Source organism: Zophobas morio, unplaced genomic scaffold (assembly GCF_036711695.1).
Source record: "Zophobas morio isolate AGI-343-1 ecotype UQ-CSIRO unplaced genomic scaffold, CSIRO_AGI_Zmor_V1 ptg000005l, whole genome shotgun sequence".
Classification (NCBI taxonomy): domain Eukaryota; kingdom Metazoa; phylum Arthropoda; class Insecta; order Coleoptera; family Tenebrionidae; genus Zophobas; species Zophobas morio.
This window is the reverse complement of record NW_026972110.1, coordinates 2126567-2142927: the sequence shown is the minus strand read 5'-3', so window position 1 is coordinate 2142927 and position 16361 is coordinate 2126567. Positions and strand designations below refer to the sequence as shown.

Genomic DNA, 16361 nt, shown 5'->3' with positions numbered 1-16361 from the left:
TAAAACTACATTTTGCAATTTAATTTCAAATCTGCAAGACCGAATGCTTTGAAATCTTGCAACAGATATTTTAAAGTTATGATAAGCATGATAAATTTTTAATCAAAATATATCCCCTCCAACAAATTGATGAGGCCTGCTTAAAATTTTGCCGAATAAATCCTATCTAAAATGTACAAGTATGATGAGTCTGTACTTGCGATTTATCATTGCATTCATATTTTTTAAATTTGCTTATACAGAGTGACTCAAAAAAAATCAATTCAATTTATTTTTCTGGATAAATCAAGAATTGGAAAACTGAATACTTTGAAATCTTCCAGACGTTTTAAAGTTATTGTGAGCATATCTGTTTATTCCCGTCCAAAAAATTGACGACGTTATCTCAAAATTTTGCCGAATACATTCTACACAGAATGTGCAAAATATGAGTTTTTACTTGTGATTTATCATTGCATTCATATTTTTTAGATTTGTTTAAACAAGTGGCTCAAAAAAATTAATGAATGAGTCACTTCATGTTATTGATTAAGTCAGGAACGGCTCAGTCCATTTTCTCAGAAAATTTTTGGGAATACAATACTGTTATTTTTAATATTATACTGCACCAATTCAAGTTGATGTGTCCTTGTTTTTTCTTGCACTGGTAATACGCCGTGACTACTTTTTTTTGTGCTGTGACTAGTATTATTCATGTTGAAGACATCGTCACAATTTTTTTACTGGCCAGATTAAGAACGAGTCACCCCATTTTCTCGAAAATTTGAAGAGTACGCACGTCTTTATATAATAATGATAAAATAGGAATTATAATATTCAGAACATTTTGTTCGATTGTGGTTTGATTAACAATTTTAGTCCTGTGTTTTGAGAAGACAAACTCATGCAGATCAAAATAATTTCTGCCTGATATTCTTTCGATGTATAAACATAAATAAACACTTGAGCTTTAGATTACTATTACCTAGTGTTGAAGGACAAGGGTTGTTAGAGATGGATACTTTAAGTTCAACATGGTGAGTCATCCGAATCTGACAACGGACTGCCAGCCAGTAGCGTAACATGCACACTTCAGAAGGGGGTGGTTTTTAAATTTATTTTTTTAAATCGCAAACATTAACACATGGAAACATAAACTTAAGTGAACTGGTCAACACGCTAGCACGAATGCGAATGAATCTATTAGGCACTAATCTAAACAAGTACAGGTATAAAAGTTCATATGACAGAGAAACGATGACGGTCGCATCTGAGGGTGCGCCCATTCGAAAATTTATATACAGTGCATCTTTTTTAAAAGTGGCTATAGAGATTTCCATCTTAAATTTTATACCCCATGTTAATTTATCTTTGAGTAAAAATTCAGAGTTGAAATTTTTACTGGATATAATATGGGTTATCTTTCGTCGATTTTATTAAACGTCATGTTTTAAATTAAAGGATATTTCTTTAAAAAAATTAAAATATTTGGCTATTTTTGTCGGTTATATTGTAGGCAGCCCTGTAAAGACAGACATTTACCTGACGTTTCTAAAATTTGATTACTCGTTCGATTACCGATTTTAGGTGACCGTCAACTTGCCGCAGCACAGATTTAAAGAAAAAGTGGAAATGGTCACTAATGAATACATTAAAGCTTTATCGACAACAGAGAATTTGCGCAAAATTTTGCTACAGCATTCCCACATTGTCCCTTACCTGGCAAAAGCATAATTTAAAAATTTTATGGCATATTTATAAACACAGGTTTTCTCGATCGTGGACATTAAAAACGCAATTTCAGTGAAATTATCTTTTATTTTCTTCATTTATGTTTGAATTCCATCATTGTTTCTTTTCTAAAAACTGCAATAAAGGTAGTTAATGATCAAATTAAAATAATGTCAAAAATGACAAATTAAAATGATAAGTCAAAACCTTCTATAATGTACCAAAATTTTTTAATCAAAATCATTTTAATTTTTTAAACCACAAATTAACAATTTTCTGCAAAAAGTGGTAGTGAAAATTAAGGTAGCACCTTAAAGCTATTTTCATTGCAAAAATCATCTCTGGGTTTTCACCCTAACAAAAGTTAACATGGGGTCCAAAATTTAACATGGGAATGAATCCCTATGGCCACTTTTAAAAAAGATGCACTGTATATGTTTCATTGTACTTCAGGAGCGAGGGAAGTTCTGCGGAAACAACTTTCGACCAATTTTTTTGCATGCATTTGTAAACCACAGGCTGATGCTATTTTGCATATTTTAGATTAGATTTATTCGACTGTAATTACACGAGAGGTTTTTTTATCCGGATAAAATTGAATTTTTCATCGAGAAGTTGAATTGCCTAGCAACTTGACACGAACCGTCTATGATAAAAAGACAGGTGCGTTAGGATGAGTCTTTTTATCTGATAGTTTGTGGAGTCGATTTGCTATAAAGCAATCAAGAACGAGCTTAAAAAACGAAATTTTGTCCTGAGAAAAAAAATCTCGAGCGTAATTCGATGACATAATTTAATAAATTAAACTGAGAAACAAACATATTTATTTAAAAATTGCAATTATTAAAAATACAGTTATTAATAGGTAATTATTTTTTCACGTTCGTTAAAAAAAGTGTAACATTTTTTATTAATTTTTGTTTATAAAGGATACGTTTTACTTCCCGAGCGTAAGCAAAGGAAGTATTGTAATCGAGTCCGTCGGCCGACTCTCTACTTTTACGTTTTCTCGATCTTTCATGACCCCTAGAAGACGAAGAAATAGGTCTCCCATTTCCGTCTGTCTGTCCGTCTGTCCGTCTGTCCGTCCGTCTGTCCGTCTGTCCGTCTGTCCGTCTGTCCGTCTGCCGTCCCGGATTTTTATTAGACAGATAATCTCCGAAAGTACTCGACCGATTGTTGTCAAATTTTGTACTTATATTAGGAATATCATGTAGATGGTAAAACGATAACCAAAATTTGTCTAATCATCCCCACCACTAATGCGATGACGTCACTTCAAAATTGTACATAGTAAATGGGTCTTAAATTGTATAAAATAACATAGTGCTACACATGTAGTTTACAACTCTGAATCGACTTTTCACCCGAAACGTCCAGATTTTTGGAAAAAAAATCAAAATTATAAAACAACATTTTGAAATTTAATTTTTAATCTGCTAACTAGAATGCTTTGAAATGTTGCAGATGTTTTAAGGCTATAAAGAGCATTATAAATCTTTAGTCAAAAAATATTTGGTTATCCCCTCCAAAAACTTGATGACGTCAGCTCAAAAGTTTGTGGAATAAATCATATCTAAAATGTACAAAATATGATGAGTCTGTACTTGTGATCTATCACTCCATTCATATTTTTTGGATTTGCATATACAGGGTGACTCAAAAAAATTAATGAATGCGTAAATCTATTTTACTGATTTACTCAGAAACTACAAAACTGAATGCTTTGAAATCTTGCAGATGTTTTAAGGTTATAAAGAGCATAATAAATGTGTAGTCAAAATATATTTGCTTATCGCCTCAGCTCGAAAGTTTGCCGAATAAATCTTATCTAAACTGTAAAAACATGATGAGTCTGTACTTGTAATTTATCACTCCATTCATATTTTTTGGATTTGCATATACAGGGTGACTCAAAAAAATTAATGAATGCGTAAATATATTTTATTGATTTAATCAGGAACTACAAAACCGAATGCTCTGAAATCTTACAGATGTTTTAAGGTCATAAAGAGCATAATAAATGTTTAGTCAAAATATATTTGTTTATCCCCTCCAAAAACTTGATGACGTCAGCTCGAAAGTTTGCCGAATAAATCATATCTAAAATGAACAAAATATGATCAGTCTGTACTTGTGATCTATCACTCCATTCATATTTTTTGGATTTGCATATACAGGGTGACTCAAAAAAATTAATGAATGCGTAAATTTATTTTACTGATTTACTCAGAAACTACAAAACCGAATGCTTTGAAATCTTGCAGATGTTTTAAGGTTATAAAGAGCATAATAAATGTTTAGTCAAAATATATTTGCTTATCCCCTCCAAAAAATTGATGACGTCAGCTCGAAAGTTTGCCGAATAAATCCTATCAAAACTGTAAAAATATGATGAGTCTGTACTTGTAATTTATCACTCCATTCCTATTTTTTGGATTTGCATATACAGGGTGACTCAAAAAAATTAATGAATGCGTAAATATATTTTATTGATTTAATCAGGAACTACAAAACCGAATGCTCTGAAATCTTGCAGATGTTTTAAGGTCATAAAGAGCATAATAAATGTTTAGTCAAAATATATTTGCTTATCCCCTCCAAAAACTTGATGACGTCAGCTCGAAAGTTTGCCGAATAAATCATATCTAAAATGTACAAAATATGATCAGTCTGTACTTGTAATTTATCACTCCATTCATATTTTTTGGATTTGCATATACAGGGTGATTCAAAAAAATTAATGAAAGCGTAAATTTATTTTACTGATTTACTCAGGAACTACACAACCGAATGCTTTGAAATCTTGAAGATGTTTTAAGGTTATAAAGAGCATAATAAATGTTTAGTCAAAATTCATTTGCTTATCCCCTCCAAAAAATTGATGACGTCAGCTCAAAAGTTTGCCGAATAAATCCTATCTAAACTGTATAAAATATGATGAGTCTGTACTTGTGATTTATCACTCCATTGATTTTTTTTTTTGGATTTGCATATACAGGGTGAATCAAAAAAATTAATGAATGCGTAAATTTATTTTATTGATTTACTCAGGAACTACAAAACCGAATTCTTTGAAATCCACTGCGAAAAAAAAACATAATAGGCATGCAGTCGTCACGTTTCCGACAGCGAGGGAAGTACTGTCGAAACTCTTTAGACCAATTTTTTTTCATTGCACTAGAAGCGTGAAAAAACTATCATAGCGTTTCATTTTTTCACGCATTTGAATGAAAAAATGTGTTGTAGCGTATCATTTTCTAACGGAAGACAATTAAACGCAAAACATTGAAGCCTGCCGTTGCTATGACGATTCATCAACACATTTGTCAGTAATTAAAATGCATTCAAAAATTTTGTAATTTAATCCTTATTTAAGTGCTTTGTATTAGTGTTCTCCGTGTTTTGTAGAAATTTGTGTGCTCGCACAATGGAATCGGACAGCGACAAAGATTTTTCGTGCACCCCTGAAGAATTGTCAAGACGGCAAGTACGGCTACATTTAATATCTGTGTTCTAAAGTAAAAAGTTTTTGAAGTAGGTGGTTGTTGAGCTTTGTTACGAACGTGAAGAACATTTTGTATGCAACTCGTGAGTAAAGTGACTTTTTTTCCTTCTCTTGAAAGAAAGATAGACTTACTCGCACTTGCATAAATAACGATTGTTTTCACTATCAGAATTTTGAATTTCCTTTACATTTGAAACAGAAGTTATTTGAGTCGTAATCTGTGAAAGGATCAAAGACAATATCAAACGTATTGAAATATTTTTCCTGGAACATTTTAGCCGTAGTATTCCAAATCGTCTTCACAACGTATGTACCTATAAGTATTCCTTGTAGTTACTTCCCGTTGGTTTTTTTCATGTTAAGTGCCCAGTCACATAATATTTCTGCTAATATTTCAATGGAAACGGCACGGAGCTCATAATTTCTTTCCCTGCAGAAACAAGGAAATTGTCTCCAAATTGATACTTTTTTATAGAAGGTGTTTTTCGGAATAGTTGCTTTAACGTTGAATTCAATTCCTTTGTTATTAGAAGTTCCAAAACGAATGGAATCTTCCATTACAAATAAAGTTTAAGTATTTCAATTACTAAATTCTGTCACTTTTTTAATATCGTTTAATGGTTGTTGTGACAATAAATAATAAATTGTAGAAATCATCTATATTAATAAAAATGAATCGCCGAAATGTATGTACGCCCATAACTTGAGAACGGCCGCACCGAATCGGACGATTCTTTTTTTTACGTGTTCCTTATCGTCAGGAGAAGGTTTATACGTAAGAATATTCATGAAAAATGAGACCGGTTAAAGATAAAAAAATTTTAAAAATTTTGCACGGGAATCGCCATTTCGAATCAATTTAAATAGTTGGCCATTCCTGACGGATCTGTCGCCTGACTGACGTGTCACACAAAACTATTTCTTCCGTGCGATTGTGAAAAGTATTATTGCATTTCAAGTCGTTGTTTGTTTTTTCGTAACAAAAAACGTCGTTTATTTCAAGAAAAGTGTTCGTTAAAGTGAATTCAGTTACGCATTGCGAAAGTTTCTTATTAATTTTGATCTGCCATTCTATTTACCTATGTTCACTTTGTTGGTTTCGACAAAACCTCAAACTTTACCGTTATTCGAGGATTTAATTTGAAATTTTCGATATTTTAAAATTCTCAAGACAAAATTTACAGATTTGATTGACCGTGAAAATAATTCTGCGTCGTTTTATGAAGTTCATTACAATGCCGAGAAGACGACAAGCTGACAGAGGTCCACGAAGTCAAACAAATGTGCGACGAACTACCTCAGGTGCAAACCGCAATGATTTATTTCATGGGTAATTCGGATACGGAAGTTGATCAGCGTTGTGCTCATAATCAACATAATCAAACATTGAAGCGAGACATTGGGTGGTATGAATAAAAGTGAGTAGATACTCATATTCGAAGTACAAAGTACCTAGAAAGAGTAATAATCTTATATACCTGAGCATCTACTCTATGTACTGAGTATCTATTTGGAAACATTGTATCTCCCCGGACACAAATTGAATATCTACGCGTTTTGTGAGCATTTAATCTAAAAATGAGCATCGGCGTGGCAAATAACTGAGCTGTCTGTAAAGCAGCTTAGAAAACGAGCAGGATCGTTGTAAGAGTGAGTTTTGACTAAATATGGGGACTTTCATGAACGTGGAGCGTCGTCAAAAGGTGCATTCAGTTTGAAAAACACATTAGCAGCGGGAATATCGAAAAGTTTTCAGGTAATTAACTTTTATTTATGCATAAATTGTGCAGTACGTTTTTTCTAACACTGGCCATAGAGATTCCCATCTCAAGGTGTCTACCCCATACTGACTTATATTTTGGTGACCCGATTTTTCCCTTGATGGTTGAACACTGTCACTGTTTGCCTTTTTTGTTGTATCGAGATGCTACTTGAGCATCAAGTGTTACCTATTTGCATCATCTAGAAAAACTAGAAATATTTTGATTTGATATTCGAATAGATACTTCGTATTTCGAGTATGAGTATCTACTGAGTTTTATTTATATCAACCATTGTCAAACAACTGATCGAACGTTTTTTCGATAGAACTTTTTTCGCACCAAAAGTATAATGTAACAAATTCAGCATTTTCGAGTCGCGCCTTTTGTTCACACAATTTTGTGATGACCAAATCAACATTTACAATCAACACGTATATCACCTTGGATTGGTGAAGTGTAACTAATACTAAAAATAACTGTATTGTATCTCCAAAATTATCTGCGAAAATCGAGTGAGCCGTCCCATCAATGTTTAATGATTAACAATTTACCATGCTTACAATAACTTTAAAACGTCTGCAAGATCTCAAAGTATTCATTTCTGCAACTCTTGAGTTATTCAATAAAATAAATTTACTGATCCATATATTTTTTTAAGTCACTGTAAAAGCAAATTTAAAAAATTGGTCTAAAGAGTTTAGACAGTACTTCCCTCGCTGTCGGAAACGTGACGACTGCATGTCTATTATGTTTTTTGTTTCGCAGTGGATTTCAAAGCATTCGGTTTTGTAGTTCCTGAGTAAACCAATAAAATAAATTTACGCATTCATTATTTTTTTGAGTCACTCGGTATATGCAAATTCAAAAAATGTGAATGGAATGATAAATCACAAGGAGAGACTCATCATATTTTGTACATTTTAGATAGGATTTATTCAGCGAAATTTTGTGGTGATGTCATAAATTTTTTAGGGGAGATGAGCAAATACATTTTGATCAAAAACTTACCAGGCTTATGACAACTTTAAAGAATCATCAAGATTTCAAAGCATTCGGTTTTGTAGTTCCTGAGTAAATCAATAAAATAAATTTACGCATTCGTTAATTTTTTTGAGTCACCCTGTATATACAAATCCCAAAAATATGAATGGAGTGATAAATAACAAGTACAGACTCATCATATTTTGTACATTTTAGATAGGATTTATTCAGCGAAATTTTGTGGTGATGTCATAAATTTTTTAGGGGAGATGAGCAAATACATTTTGATCAAAAACTTACCAGGCTTATGACAACTTTAAAGAATCATCAAGATTTCAAAGCATTCGGTTTTGTAGTTCCTGAGTAAATCAATAAAATAAATTTACGCATTCGTTAATTTTTTTGAGTCACCCTGTATATACAAATCCCAAAAATATGAATGGAGTGATAAATAACAAGTACAGACTCATCATATTTTGTACAGTTTAGATAGGATTTAGTTGGCAAACTTTCGAGCTGACGTCATCAATTTTTTTAAGGGGATAAGCAAATATATTTTGACTAAACATTTATTATGCTCTTTATAACCTTAAAACATCTGCAAGATTTCAAAGCATTCGGTTTTGCTGTTCCTGATTAACTCAATAAAATAAATTCACGCATTCATTAATTTTTTTGAGTCAGCCTGTGTATGGAAAACGAAAAAATTTGAATGGAATGATAAATCACAAGAAGAAACTCACCATATTTTGTACATTTTAGGTAGAATATTCAACAAAATTTTGTGGTGACGTCATAAATTTTTTTAGGAGGGACGACCAAATACATTTTGATAAAAAAATTACCATGCTTATGATAATTTTAAAACATCTTTAAGATTTCAAAGCATTCGGTTTTGTAATTCCTGAGTAAATCAGTAAAATACATTTACTCATTCATTAATTTTTTTGAGTCACCCTGTATATGCAAATCCAAAAAATATTAATGGAGTGATATATCACAAGTACATACTCATCATATTTTGCACATTCTAGATAGGATTTATTCGGAAAACTTTTGAACTGACGTCATCAAGTTTTTGGAGGGGATAACCAAATATATTTTGACTAAAGATTTATGATGCTCTTTATAGCCTTAAAACATCTGCAACATTTCAAAACATTCAGGTTAGCAGATTCAAAATTAAATTTCAAAATGTTGTTTTATAATTTTGATTTTTTTCCAAAAATCTGGACGTTTCGGGTAGAAACTCAATTCGGAGTCGTAAAACACTATGTTATTTTATACAGTTTAAAACCGATTTACTATGTACAATTTTGAAGTGACGTCATCGCATTAGTGGTGGGGATGATTAGACAAATTTTGGTTAGCGTTTTACCATCTACATGATATTCCTAATATAAGTACAAAATTTCACAACAATCGGGCCAGTACTTTCGGAGATTATCAGACGGACAGACAGACGGAAATGGGAGACTTATTTCTTCGTCTTCTAGGGATCATGAAAAATCGAGAAAAGGTAAAAGTAGAGAGTCGGCCGACGGACTCGATTACAATACTTCCTTTGCTTACGCTCGGGAAGTAAAAATATGAATGCAATGATAAATTATCAATATATACTGATGATATTTTGCACATTTTAGATAGGATTTATTCGGCAAAATTTTGAGATGACGTCATCAAGTTTTTGGGCTTGATAAACAGATATATTTTGAAAAGCTACCATGCTTACAGTAACTTCAAAACGTCTGTAATATTTCAAAATATTCAGTTTTGCAATTCTTGATTGAGTCAATAAAATAAATTGATCCAGTGATTAATTGTTTTGGGACACCCCGTTTAAGCAAAACTAAAAAAATATTAATGCAGTGATAAATCACAAGTAAAAACTCATCATATTTTGCACATTTCAGATAGGATTTATTCAGCAAAATTTTCAGGTGACGTCATCAATTTTTTAGGGAGAATGAACAAATACATTTTAATCAAAAAATTACCATGCTTATGATAACATTAAAGCATCTCCAAGATTTCAGAACATTCGGTTTTGCAGTTCCTGATTAAATCAATAAAATTAATTCACCCATTCATTAATTTTTTTGAGTCACCCTATATAAGCAAATCTAAAAAATATGAATGGAATAATAAATCACAAGTACAGACTCATCCTATTTTGGACATTTTAGATAGGATTCATTTGGCAAATTTTGGAGAGGATAAGTAAATATATTTTGAACAAAAATTTATTATGCTTATCATGTGTTTAAAACATCTGCAAGTTTTGAAAGCATTCGGTTTTGCAGATTCAAAATTAAATTGTAGGTGAAACGAAGTTCACCGGGTCAGCTAGTTGTTAAATAAATAAGTCATATTCAACTAATAATGAAATGGTTATTCAATTAATTAAAAAGACTTCGACTCGCTGTTAAAAAGCATCATCAAAGCAGCACATTGCATCTGGCAATCTTGGGGATCGATGCAATTTTTGCAGGCAGCGTAATTGTTGATAAGATCGATTCACCTGAATACCAGCCGTCCTCACTGATAATGACCGAGTCTGCTGGCAGTACTTTTTAAACAAAAATATGGACATATTTTATTATTTCATTTATTTCCTCTTTTGTTAAAGTATTATATCACTTTATAATTTGCACACGACCACTGTGCAAATTATAAAGCCACCAAGCTTAGGCTTTGGTCGTTTACTTTTGTATTAATACAATATTAATATAACTTTTCCATAACTTTTCTTGTGTTTATGTTGTCATGACAGAAATAAATATGTGACAGATATGTCAATCGTAACATGCGATAAATTTAGGCTCTGTTTTGGATACATTTTGCTAATTAAAAATGTCAACAATCTGTCAATCTTGACAGCTGACAACCGGAAATTATAGAAAACATCATGATACCAATTTCAACTAAAAATCCAGGATTGCCAACAGACTCAGTCAGTTCTCATTACGCGCTAGTAAAGTTGGTTAATAAAAAAAAAAATAATGAGGTAACAACCATTTGGTAAAAAAATAGCTTCCGTTTTCTTTCCTACTATGCTTACGATAACCTTAAAACGTTTGCAAGATTTCAAAACGTTCAGTTAACAAATTCAAAGTTAAATAGCAAAATGTTATATAATTTTGATTTTTTTTTTTTTCTAAAATCTGGTAAAAAATCATCACGGAATCATAAACCACAGGTTCAGGAGTATGTTATTTTATAAAATTTAAATAACATCTATAATAAATTTTGGAGATGACGTCATCGCATTAGAGGTGGGAATGTTCAGATAAATTTTAGTTAGCGTTTTACCGTGTACGCGATATTCCTAACATATATATATATAATTTGACATCAATCGCTTCTGTAGTTTCGGGGATTACTTGTCTAATAAAAACAATAGGCGGGAAAACGTTCGAATAAAAACGATGTTAACACTTTCAGTTTCAATTAAAAGTATAACCGACTTTTTGCTATTTATCATTTGTTCATTCATGCATTCATTCATCGTTAAAAGTCAGTACGAAAGATTTAATCGTTGTAGAAACAAATGGTAGTCCTGAGAAGGACCGATTTTTGGTAGTGCTTCATGGTGATTGACTTTTCATTCTGACGAATGTTTGGTCTTTGCCGCAACAATTCCACATTGTTGCTACTGCCTTTTTACAAGAAATGTTGAAAATGCTGTCCTTGACTAGCAATACATGCTTCAGGACGTCGCAACATATTTGCACGGATACTTGAAAAAACTACGGGAGTTCCACGAAGTGTAGCGGCTACCACTTCCACTTGTTCTTGAAGCTCTTCGTTAGTTTCTGGACGCTGTTGATTTCCGTAAACTAACTGTTTCATCTACCCGATACCGGCCCAGATATTTATCGAAAACCGTCGTTGAAATCGTACTTCTTGACGAGCGTGTGGATTTTGATTGAACCAAATGTGAGTGTTGTAGCTGTTGAAAACACCATTGCGATTGAATCCTGCTTCATCCGTAAACAGAATCCACTTTAAAAAGTTAGGGGGTTCACGACACTGCTGTAACAACCATTTGCAGTAAATTACACAATGTGGACAATCAATGGGCCCCCAACCTTGCACTTTTTGAACATGGTATGGATGTGGCCTTGTTCTTTTAATACTGATGTCGGGCTCTTTTGATGCGTTCCAAAATTTCCTATCACGGACGTATCGTGAGTTTGAGGTTGAAGGTACCATGGTCTCGGAGATGCTGTACCACTAATGGAAATGTTTGCGCACACGGAATCTCGCGATTTGGAAGGCACTCGATCCACCATTCGCGGGCGTTTCCATCAGCCACACCATAAAACATTACCATGTTGACAATTGTCATGTTAATAACCTGAGACTTAAAATCTTAAGTCTCAGGTTATTAAAGTAGCAGAACCATGATGTTGAAGAAGTGAATTCGAGAGTGAACCATTATGTAAATATGTTTCATTGCCGTTGAACACGTCCGAATTTGAGTTAATATATTGGTTCATTACCAACGCATTACTCAAATTTATTAGGAACAGAAGCATAATACATTCATCACTCTGATCTCACAATAAAAATTCAAACGTTTTTGTTGCAGTAGTAGAAATATTATTAAATAGAAAATACCTACAATTTACAAGATTAATGAACGACCCAATATAATTTTTAAATTGGTCATAATTCGACTTCAGCTTATTTATTTGCCTCGCTATAAGTTGTTAAGCAATTCAAATATTTCTACCGTAGTCATGTTTCCAAAATTTTTGATAAAAGTAAAAAAGCTTCAACGTTATCTCCGAGGTCATCTGCATAAGCAAATACCTACATCACATCTTAATGATGGTAAAATGGCATGTATAATACCTATTTACGATATTAGACCGATATCAACATTTTTGTGGCCGCGGCAAGACCTCTATGTTTAGCAAGGCCATAAAAATGCTACCGGTCGTAAATTGTATAAGATTTTTTGAGGATACTGCAACAATTTAAAAAATTCACGAAAAAAATTTTTATCCGATACGTCGCGTTGGTGGACGTAGCGCATAAAGTGAACATCATCGCATGTGTGCCGGATTGTTGCTAAGGTGAAGGCAGTACCGGCCTAGGCCGGTAAATTTTAGCTACCGGAGTTGTTTGTAACTAGGTAAACGTTAATTACTAAAGCAGTGTCCTAAAAATAAAATTAATAGCAAGGGGCCTAAATTCTGGAAGCTTACGGGACACTAAATGTGGATACATATTTATAAGTTTTCAAAAGGTTTTTGTGATTAATATTGTTGAATGTCATGCACACGTCGGTGTATATATATATATATATCACATTCATTTGTCCATATTGATCCACTGTTTTACAATGAACTGTGTCAAACTGACCAGATTAGTGATGGATGACCTATGTTGTACCGACAAATGTACGAGTATACGAGTTCACGAGTTGGCTTCACTGTAAATAATATCATATAGAAATTGCTCATAAACTTTAATAAAATTACATTGAATCGCAATTGGACGCTTAATCTAAGTCACTAGTGCGATGCGTGCGGTTTTCCATTTAATAGGAAACACTGACGTTTGAATTGATAAATTTATTATTCTCTGCAAAAATCTAGCAAACATTTTGTGACAATCTCATATTAAAAATGAAAGAAGCATGTCGTTACCAAACGTATGTTTGTTGGGAGGTTACGCAAAGTGCCTACAATTTACAGCTCTATTACATTGTTCAACATGATTACGGATCAAAGTGAGTGAGTTGACTCAAATTCATGCGAGGCTTTGGTTAGAAATACTTCTGAAAGTTCTGTTGCAAAAGTATTAACGATTTCATTTGGACGATAATGTTCGACGTAATGTTGTATAATATGTACTAAGAATCCTTGTTAATTTAAATATTCATCATTATATTACCCTGAAGGATTTATAAGCATCAGAATGAATGAATCAATTTCACGCCCGATGTGTTTCCATTTTTATCTAAGTATACAATGAGTTCCTTTAATATCATAATTTTAATTTTTGCGGCATCTGACTTTTGGAACGGAAGGATTATCAAATATTTAATAACAATATTGAAATTATTTAAGACGAAATTAACATCATTTATCGCATACCATGTCGCTAAATGTCAATTTGTTACCATGGATGGACTGTAAAGTTCAACTTTTCTAGCAAACAAAAGGGTATGTTATGCGAGAAAATAGTAAACTCGGAATAAAACATATTAGCGGCCTTGTTAGGCATAATATTCTTGGCTTACGCCTCGGACATTATTATACCGAGCGCCGCCGCCACCGACGCTAATATGTTCCTTATTGTCCTCGTTACATAATATGCTATTCAAATTGTATCTAAAGATAACCAATCAATCTTTAAAAGATGTGTATACTCTTTTATTTAGTTTGCCCACTAAAATTGTATTTAATATCAAGGGCACACATTCGTGTTAAAATTTGATAACATCTTAAAAGTTTTGCCAAATAAATTGGGCTTAAAATTTAGAGTGACATATTCCTTTCTGGGTGGTTTAATAAAACATTATTTTTATGCGTAATTAAAACTTAACTGATACGGTCATTAAAACAAAAAGATGGTGACAGCTGTAATTGTTGTTAGGGTTGTGGTTAGTGTTGATGCCGGTCATGGGAAACACTTATTAATAATCCCATACAAAACTTGAACGTCATTTGCCTCAAAATTTCTATGACATTTGTATATTATAAGTTATAATACTTACACTCAGCAGAAGAATGGGGCCGTGTTCAATAATGGGCAATTCCACGAAAATGTCAACCACAGTACATTTTTTTGAAAATTGTTAAATTAATCTAAATCTTACAATTACATAGTACTTCTAAAAACTTTAAATTTTACTAGCATATATTTGCTTTTACAATACCATAACACCCGCAGTAAAAATTTCTTGTTATTGAGGAATAATAAAATTGTTCAAAGAAATGATAGATAATATAGCTTTTTTAACATTGCTAGAAACAAAGTAAATATCTTGATTTGCTTACAATATAAAGCACGATTGTAAAGAGTGCACCTTTATTGACAATAATGTACAATCAATACTTATCCCAACATCATCTTTAAAAAAATATTAGACTTCTTTCTTCTGATAGATCTATGTGATAATTGGTGTTAGTAACGATAACGGAGTAATTTTCCTGTTATTCGGAAATATTTAAAATAATTGCAAATCAGGTTACATTATCTCTTTTTCTCGTTCTCGCTCTTTATTTTCAATGTACTTTTATTGAAATTGCCTTGTGATTATTATTAAAAATCGCATCATTACTTACGCGAAACGGGATAATTTCCTTTCGGTGGCTTAGCTTGGAAATTAAATAATTAGTCTTGACAGTCGTCAATCTATCAATAATTTGATTTTGCTGTGATAATCAAAATGTCTTACACATCCACTGAAAGAGTAAGAAAACATCGACAAAAATTGAAGAGACTGAGAATACCTAAAATCAACCAACCGAAAATATCAGCTGGAATATAGGGCAAACATAAGCTTCACAAAGGAAAAAGACATTGCGCTATAAAAAAGTTAAGATACTATGAAAATAAAAAGGAGAACAGTGAGAAAAGCCAAAATGAAAACAAACAAATGGAAATTTCAAATGATGGTCATGTCATCAAGTAAATAAATTGTAAATTCGATAAGTTTGAATATTTTTTCTTTTAGCATTTAATCCTTTTACTCTGACATTAGATACATTTGTTTATTTCAACTTATAGAGGTTCTCATAAAAAAATAAAATTTACAAAATTAAATGTTATAATTTTCGAAAATACTGGAAATGTTTCATTGTATGTACTTCATGGGCGAGGCAAGTTCTGTCTAAACAACCTTCGATCAACTTTTTCTTTTGTTTAAAACACGAATTTGCAATTTTTCTTCCTTCCGTGGCAGCCAATAAGTATTCACAAGTTCGCGTAAGAAACGATGATATCGTGTAAGTAACGATGGCATCGTGTAAGTAACGCCATTTTTTCTCTTTTCAGACATAATCAAAATTAAACTTCTTCTCGGTTTTTGAAAACCCGAAAATTAAATTTTTTATCAATATAACTGTTTTTGTATGATAATTCACAATTTCATAGAAAATGGAGAAAATGTATCAATTCCAGAGAAGACGGGTTCAAAGATTTCGCGTAAGTAACGCAAACTTTTAATTAAATTTTGACTAAATTAAATATGACTTTGGTAATATCAAATTATTAAGAAAAAAGAGAAAACAAATCTCTACGATTAGGTTAAAAAATGAAAGTGTAAAAGTACTTTTTAAAATAAAAAACTTTGCAGAGTTTCGTACGATTTTAGCCCAAGTAACGATGGAATTGCCCATATACAAAATGGGATGGGCCCTTGTTTCATGCAATTTCTA

At 32.2% G+C, this 16361-nt stretch overlaps 1 protein-coding gene across 2 annotated transcripts in view; it reads left to right on the top strand.

Annotated features, from left to right (window-relative positions):
- LOC135121277 (forkhead box protein L2-like) overlaps positions 1-16361 on the top strand; it is a 184065-nt gene that overhangs the window by 48309 nt on the left and 119395 nt on the right. The gene's annotated exons all lie outside the window — the stretch shown is intronic.